Source organism: Triticum dicoccoides, chromosome 7A (genome assembly GCF_002162155.2).
Source record: "Triticum dicoccoides isolate Atlit2015 ecotype Zavitan chromosome 7A, WEW_v2.0, whole genome shotgun sequence".
Lineage (NCBI taxonomy): Eukaryota > Viridiplantae > Streptophyta > Magnoliopsida > Poales > Poaceae > Triticum > Triticum dicoccoides.
In genome coordinates this window covers 562,218,503-562,226,079 of record NC_041392.1, presented here as the reverse complement: position 1 = coordinate 562,226,079, position 7,577 = coordinate 562,218,503, and positions in this window count along the sequence as shown.

Below are 7,577 nucleotides of genomic sequence, written 5' to 3'. Positions count from 1 at the left end.
GTGGCGAACTTTGATGCCCAGTGGATGTAATATGTGTAATAGCCGTGATAGCCTAGTGTTAGTTGCTTGCTTATTTATTTCCTTGTTGTCTTGTTTATTTGTTTGCTTGTAGTCATTGCAGTTCTTTTTCCGCGGTTAACTAGTGGCTGTAATAACCTATTTTTTAAAACTAGACCACAATAACCATGGGCTAATATTTACTGTAGTGACACTGGGCCTCCTACGGGCCGTAGAAATAGTAGGCCTTCTACGGGCCGTAGAAACAGTAGGCCTTCTACGGGCCGTAGAAACAACGGGCCTTCTATAGGCCGTATCATCAATGGGCCTTATACGGGACGCATGATCAATTGGCCAAACATGGGCCAATAACAGGCTACATTATGGCCGTAAACGGGCTAGAGTTGGAATCGTCCGTTCATGGGCCGACCGTAACGGGCCATCATTAATAGGCCGTATTTGATGATGCTATGAAAACGGCCCAACGTATTAACGGACCACAAACGGGCCGACTGTAACCACGGGCTGAATTTGGCCCACAAGCAGAAAATGACAGTAACGGGCCATAAGTAAACGAATGCTGGAAATGAGCCCAAGAATAAATGGGCTCTGAGAAGGCCGAAAGATAACATGGGCTGGAAGCAGCCCAACGGAATAACGGGCCGTTAATGGGTATAAAGTGATACACTATGCATTACGGGCCAGTTTTACCACGGGCCGTTAATGGGTGTAAAGTGATACACTGTTCATTACGGGCCATTTTCACCACAGGCCGTTAATAGGCCAAGAGTTACATAGGGCCTCATATGGGCCGAAAGACGTCATGGGCCATACATGGGCCAGAAGTGAAAACGGGCTGGAATCATATTGGATGGCCTAGATGACGCTACTAGGCCTAATTCGGATAGGGCATAACGGGCCTTGGGTTAGCGGGCTGTAAATGGGCTATATGCGAACATGCCGTTAACAGGCTTTCCATGGGCCGGCCCGCCACCTTTTGACCAAGTCAAACGGGCCGGCCTTTTCATAGGAATGGGCCACTGTTGGGCCGTGCCACGTGTCGACATATCATAGGCGCCTATCTGACCCACTGACGAGCTGACACGTGTTTCGTCCGGCCAATAAGAATTTTACACATGGAAATTTCCCATTAGTCGGGGCTGTTAACGGGTTATCGGATCCAAAACCCGACCCGATAGCTTAACGGCGTTCCGTTACGGTGGATGCCACGTGTCGGTCACCCTTGACGAAAGCACTTCTGTGACGCGTGATTTATCGTCATGGAAGTGGACACTTCCGTGATGATAATTTTGGTAATGTCATGGAACACTTCTATGACAGTACAGGTATGACTATCTTGATTCTATCATAAATTTGTCATGGATGTACATGCATGACAAAAAAGCGACCTACTGTGACAAACACATATCATTACGAAAGTGTATTTTTTTTGTAGTGGTGGGTCGGACGACGCTATGGAAATGTCATCACAAGCATCATCACGACGGACCGACATCCGCGTTAGCTGGCGTGGAGGAGGAGAGTGCACCATGGCCGCGGCGCCTCCGGCCCATCCACCGCCGGCATGCAGTGGCTCGATGGAGCACCAGCCTAAGGGCCCCGCTGACCGTGGCTCGTCTTTGTTGGCGACGCCGACGAGGCTCCGAATAGTGGCTCTCCACTTGTCGAGCTTCTACGCGGCGGGAGGGAAGTCAAGGAGCAGCTGCCCGCGTGCCAAGGCTTCTGCTGGCATGGGTGGCGGCGAAAGCTGCATGGACCGTGGCGTGCTTCGACTTCTAACCACGTTAGAAGGAGCTCTGTCACGGCCCAGCGGCTGTGCGCCATCTTTGCCAGCACTTCGGTGGGCATGCTGGCCTCCTTCGTCCCGTGGATGACACACATGACTCTTCCCACGGTGGCTTCCAGGGTCACCGGTGTGGTGACGCTACTCATCGCGCACAACCTGGGAAGAGAGTGTTGCGGGTGTCAGGGTGGGCGTCTTGGAGGTCGCCGCGCCGCCCGCAGGTGGTACAGCGATGCCCCGGGAGGGTCCCGCGCTATCTGCGGGGGGCCCAGCTCCATCTCTGGATTTCGCGGCGTGTGGCCCATCGCCTTGCGCACGAACGACGCTGCTCGCCAGGCTCTGACTGTCAGAGCGATGTTGGTGCTCGCCGGTCGCGCCTCGGGTTCTGTCCGCGACCGGCCTGCTGCTTGACCGCACTGGTACGGGCCGTCTGGCTCCCGATGAACCGACCGTGGCCTTCTTCTTCTTGGGAGCCATGACGACAAAGAACCGCTGGGCTAACTGCTAGACCAGATTCTCACAACTGCACGCCCCCTACCTGGTGCGCCAAAGATGTTGGTGGGAACGACACCCCTTCTACGGTTGGCGGGCGCAGGGTTGTGAGAAGAGCAGGTTTAGGAGCTAGCACACAAATCGTTTACCCAGGTTCGGGCCGCGAGGATGCATAAAATCCTAGTCCTGCTTTGGTGGATGTATTGAGTGTTCTTGAGCTTTTTGAACTAGCTACGATGGTTGTCCGTTCCAAAAAGCCAAATCCCTCTCCTGGTCGCTTCGGGCCTCGGTTTATAGGAAAAGGGGGTTGCCACAGTGGCACACAGGAGGCTTAAAGGCCTACAGTACAGGAGCTTATCGCACGACATGACAGGAGAAAGTGCATTAAATGCTCTACGTAGGTGTCCATTATCTTTATCGGGGACGGGAATGAGGCCCGTCCCGTCCGTCGACGCTCCGCCTCGCTTCGACACATGCCCAGGCTAGTGATGCATGCAGCGCCATGTAGGCAGGCAAGCAGCTGAGGTGGCATGGTGGTAGGGCCTTCATGAAGATCTGCATGCCGCCACGCAGGTGCTTGCTGATTTGTCCTGGAAGCTGCATGTTGCCACGTAGGTGCCTACCCAGCTGGTTCAGCTGGCAGCTGCATGCAAACGGTGGCGGAGTCTTGGCTGGTGCGGGCCTGGCAGTGGCCCTACTGGCGTCTTCGGCAAGGGCCTTGCCGGGGGCCCGACAAGGGTCTTGCCGTGGTGTCACAGTCGTCCCCGGCAAGACGCTTGCCGGGGGCCTTGTGGATTTCTCTGGAGAGGATCCCGCCGAGGGTCGTCGTCTTCTAATCCTCATCTGATCTCATATATCTATGGTCTTCTCAAAGATCTGCATGCCACCACGGAGGTGCCTCCCGATCCTTGGTCCCACGTAGTTGTTGACGGCATTCGGGACCTTTGGGCTCAAGGGTGGCTCGCTCTGCTGGCGTTGGCAAGTTGCCCCGGCAAGGCTCTTGCCGGGGCTGCGGGGGGCCGCCTCGGCAAGGATCTTGCCGAGGGAGTCCACCTCATCCTTTTGCCCTCCTGTGTTTCTGGTCTTGGCGTCGCCTTGGTTGTCTTGTGCTTCGGCTTCCCTCCGGCTTCCCTTCTCTGCCCTGCTTAGTGTGGCCGTGGGCGCGGCTCCTACTGTCCGTGCACAAGTAAAGGGGTAAAAAGGAGCACCCCTACTTTTGTACACCTACAGATTACATGGCCCACCTCACACTACAACTTTATTTATAAATGACGCAGCACATACTACTCGTTCTCCTATAACCTTGCGCTTGGCATCTCCAAACTATTAACCTTGCAATTGGCTCTTCGCCTCTTCGGGAAGTCGAGCAATAATGGTACTGCAACATATATCATTCTGGCTATATGAGACCGAATGAATTGCTACACGTCCACCACGTGGCGAGGGTCGAGGGGCGAGGGAGAGTGTGTAATGTTACATCCGTTTCAATATGGACTACATACGGAGCAAAATGAGTGAATCTACACTCTAAAATACGTCTATATACATCAGTGTTTGGATTATGTACTAGTAGTTCATATTGAAATCTATTAAAGGACATATATTCCAAACAATATGATAATCTCTCTAATCAGGGTAGGGACGAGGAGTAAACAGAGGGATTACTTGTAAAGTTTTCTCCTCGTCATGCGAGCCACTGCGCGCATGGGCGAGGGAGCGGGCGTAAGGCATAGTAAGCAAGCTTCACCTCATCCTGCGAGACACCGCGCCCGTGGGCGGGGGAGACGGCATACAAGCAAGCTTCTCCTTGTTTTACGAGTTGACGGGACACATCAAAGTACTCCAGTGTATAGAGCCTTGCCTCTAAGGTAGGCCGCACATGGTTTGCCTCTTTTTGACATAACGCGTCATGTTGCAATTTGTTTTTTCACCCGTGGTAGACGATCCGCCCTCCATCTAGTGGACAACCAGTACACGTGTCAAATTACCACGTGGGATGCCTTTTCGTACAGAAATGAGCTCCACCCTGTACCCGCGCGGGTGTGGTTCAGAAAGAGACGGGAGTACGTGCGTCGTGCGTGCACCACTTCTCCTCGTGCACGTCCCCCACCTACGTGGGTGTGTGTGAGAGATACAAACCTAGAAAAATGGCTTGTGTGTTCGTGAGTGTTTTTTGTTTTTTTTGGGGGGGGGGGAGGTTGATTTCGTGAATGTATTTGTGGGAATATGTGTCGATGACATCTCAAACAAAATTTTGCATGCAATGTGTGTGAAATGGAGGCTTGTCTATATCATATATAGAGGGTCCGGCGATCCACTAGAAGAGAGGGAGGGTCATAGATATCGATAGAGTCGAAGAGAGGATCAAGTGGGTGGGTGCGAGATCGATGAAGAGAGCCATCAAAATTGTGTGTGTGCAAGTCAAAGATATAGGGCGACTGGCCTAGCTACCGAAACATTAGAGGGCACAAGTCAAGTTTGTGTGTGGCAGGGAGACATGACTAGAGCACTCAATGTATCGGTGTGTGTGTGTGTGGGAGGGGTGGGGGAGGGGTAGGTAGATGCCTAACTATAGAGGTAGAATGACTCGTATATGTGTTGAGAAGGAGAGACCCAACTATGTCTTGAGGGAGATCGGTCGACATCCATACATAACTGAAGGACAGGAAATAGGATGGGACAGAGAGAGAGAGAGAGAGGAGAGAGAGAGGGAGGGAGAGGGGTAGAGTGCTGGATGGGTGATGGAGTAGCTTCTCGAAGATGGTGGGATAGGCCTAGGAGACAAACTAAGGGTGAAACTACAATATTATCAACAAGAGTGGGGATGTGTTTCTGTGTGCCTGTGCATGATAGATCTGTCAGGACACATCCATGGATGATGAAGGGGAACCATGTGTTTGGTAAGGAAACCTAACTAGATCGGTAGATCAATTGTTGTTTGTCGGAGGAAGGGAGAGACATAACTAATGAGGAAGACCGATCGACGCGTGGGGAAAAACGAGTTATAAGGAGATAGCTAGCTATATGTATAGCGGGAGATCGGTCAGTGTACGTCCATTTATTAGAGGAAAATAAGACCCGGCGAGACAGATAGACAAAGGGAATGGAGCTAGGAGGCAGTGCGTGAGGCCCAACTACTAGCTAGATAGGGGGAGGAGTGTCCGGTTGAGAGATCGATGAAAAGAGGGGCGAGAGTTTACACGTGTGTGGGACCGTATGAGAGACACGAGGCAAGGACACATAAAGGAGGAGAATTAAGGTGCGTGTGTATGTTGTAGACAGACATCGCTGGAGAGGTTTATTGATCGATGTGTATCAGAATGGAGTTGTGGAGACTGTGGGAGAACGACCTAAAGAAAAAAATGAATGTGCGCGATGGATAGAATGCTGAGGGAGGGGGAGGCCGAGGAGGGTGTGTGCATGCACGAGAGAAAGTTAGTGGTAGCTACAAAGGCTAGAGGATTGTGTGGGTGTAAGGGCTAACAAAGATCATAATTTGATATGAAAGTGGATTCATATATTTGAATAGGAGATCATAGTGTTTTAAACATATGCATGCATGAATATAGTGGTGATACGCGTGTTGTAATTTTTCACATGTTGTACCATAATGTGATGATGCATGGCGTTTGCAACTCACAGCTAAATGTCAAACAATCTAAACCATACTATACATCAAACAATCTCACATGTTATTTGAATTTCTGATAATGTGTGGCGTTTGCAGCTTACAACTAAATATTGAATAATCTAAACAATACTATATATCGAACATTCTCACATTCTATTTGAATTTGTGGTAATGTGTGGTCTTTGCAACTCACATCTAAATACTTGTAGGCGTAGGGGGCGTTGCACCATACATAATGTGATAAACACATTATACATATGAGACATGGTTTAGTTTGTGAAGATCTAGCTAGAGCTTGAAATGTACTATGGTTTGAAATCAACATAAACTGGATTCAAAAAATCGAGTTCGAGTTCATATAGTACACATAGTTCATATGTAACTCGAGACTAATCATGTGGTGTGTTGTGAAGATAATACACAAAGGATGGTTTAACTTGACAATAATGATGATTGTAGATCTTATTAAAACAGAGAAATGAATTCAAATGCTTTGACTTCACAACAATCATTATTGTAGATCTAATTCAAATAGAGAAACGAATTCAAATTTAGTTCATATTGAAGCGGTAGTATATACGTTTGGAATGCACTAAAACGTTCATTTGAGTACTAGGTTGCATGCATTATACACATAGCGAAATATTTTAATTGAACATATCATGAATTCAAAGTTTTGAATGACATTTGTAGTGCGAATTGATTTGGTACAGTACACATTAGGCTTGTTCGGAAATTTCAACCTGCGCCTTGTTAGCCCGAAATATTTAAGATATATCTTTGTCTCGTTGTGCTCCAACAACTCCCTCCATCTCAACCCGCGCCTTGCTATTCCAAAATTACAACGTGCGCGAAAACTCCCACCTCATGTGAAATCCCAACACACAAAATGCCCATGATACCCCTGAACAAAAAAGAACCGCCGCAAATCGATGGGGGTACTTTCGTAACTTACCCCACATTTTGGACAAGCGCGTCCCTAAGCCATGGTTCCCCCACTCCCATCCCATTCGCCCACCCATTCGTACACCGAGACCGGTAAAACCCGCGAAGCCCCACACCCTCCTCCGTCTGCCACCCAGCCGGAGCCTCTTCCCCGACGACGTCGTCCACAGCAACACCTCGACGTCCCTCATCCATCGTACCAGATGAGGATCTGTCGTCGATATGGTCGTTCCGCCAGTTCAGCCACCCCGTCCTCCTCCAAGGAGATGCCCCAATGTTCCGCTCGTCTTTCACGCCACTTCCATTCCCATAGCGCCATCTTCACCTGCACCACCGGAAGAGCATCATCATCACCGTTTCCTCGGATGAAGCTGTGGCCTAATCGGCGCCACCAAAGAGGTTGTACACTAATCACCGCATTTTCTTCTTGATTCGATCTCACGGTGCTGCCGGCGCTCGGTCCCGAGCCTACACGGCGCGGCTTCATCCACGGCGGCGTTGCCGGCCACTTCCTCCATGGCATCGCTCCCTCGGCGGCGACGTCCACATCAGTAGGAGCTGCTGCTGCTTTAGCTCTCGCTCGCGCTGCTGCTCTGCTCTTGCTCTCGGTCCCCTGCCTGGTCTGCTCTTGCTCTTGCTCGCGCTACTGCTCTCACTCTTGCTTGCGATGCTGCTCAAGTTTAGCTACACTTCAGTCGACTGAATCGA